Below are 1270 nucleotides of genomic sequence, written 5' to 3'. Positions count from 1 at the left end.
TGTTGCAGTGCGTACTCCAGTTCTAAGATTTTTCTGCGCAGTGCCTTCTCTTTCGAAGACGGTGGTTTGTCGCTGCTCCCTCCCACGCCAATTCCCAACATGGCAGCGGTGGAGCGGCTGCCAGGCTTTGGCGCTATTGCCTGAGCCACCTCGAGTAGCTGCTGCTGTTGCATGTACATTTGTCGACTCGGATGAGCCTCGTTGTATACGTCGTCGTCCTCTGCATCAGATAAAGCTCGTTCCTGAGATTCAGTGACGCGTTCAGCTGGTGGGAGTGAGTTTCTATGTTATCTCCCCGAAACTCAAATCTGATCAATCTGTGGCTTACTTACCTGATGACTTTGAATCGTTATTTGTGGGCATCGGATGTGAGGAGTGACCTGGACACGTACTGGAAGAATGAGGGGTATAGGCGCCAATAAGAAGCCTTGTGACTTACGATGCAGCCAGGTGACAAATACTTGCGCGTCTACACTCGAGTAGATTGAGTCCGAAACTGAACGGCATGTTCATCCAGCACTTGACAAGAATAGTAAGAAGTCGACACATAGTAACTCAGCAACATGCCCCGCTGCTAAGTGATTGAGCACGACTTGGCATACAAGCAACATCCCACTCGCATCGATTCAAGCAAGGATGAGCCTCCGACGAAGCCTGTTGTATGGAGCGTGCACCATGGCTGGGACCTGCTGGGACAAGAGGATTCGTTCCATTTCGGAACTGGGACAGATTGACGTGAAAAGTGTGGGCTTGGTTCAATTGGTTGCAAGGTCGTACTTGATGTCAACGTTCAAAACCAAAAGGTCAAACATTGATCATGACGCATTCCCATTCCGCTACAAAGATATTCTGACGAACGTCAAGTCGCAAGCACGAAGAAATCAAAGAAACACAACCGAACAATACCTGCACCATGCCGACTAAGTATGATTTAAGTATAGTAGTCTCGACCATCTCCTGAAGCTCCTATTTGTCCATCCCTTTTTAGTTTCTTCCTCAACCTCGACGCAGGCGGGGGCGCAGGATCCATAGCCTCTTTCATCGTACCCTCCAAAACCACCTTGGGGGACAACACCATCTCCGAATGCAGGACCGAGCCCTTTGAAGTGTGCTTCATCTCGGAGACCTTATGTAACCCCAACCCCGTCGTCCCACTAACCTTCTCCGGGGTCTTCTTCCCGCTCCCAGACGAAGCTCTGGCGTCCCCGTCCCCGTACCCGTCTTCCATGTAGGTAGGGTTGAAAGGATCGCCAGGATCGACGACGGCAAC

Source organism: Laccaria bicolor, genomic scaffold (assembly GCF_000143565.1).
Source record: "Laccaria bicolor S238N-H82 LACBIscaffold_13 genomic scaffold, whole genome shotgun sequence".
Classification (NCBI taxonomy): Eukaryota; Fungi; Basidiomycota; class Agaricomycetes; order Agaricales; family Hydnangiaceae; genus Laccaria; species Laccaria bicolor.
This window is presented reverse-complemented; position numbering follows the sequence as displayed.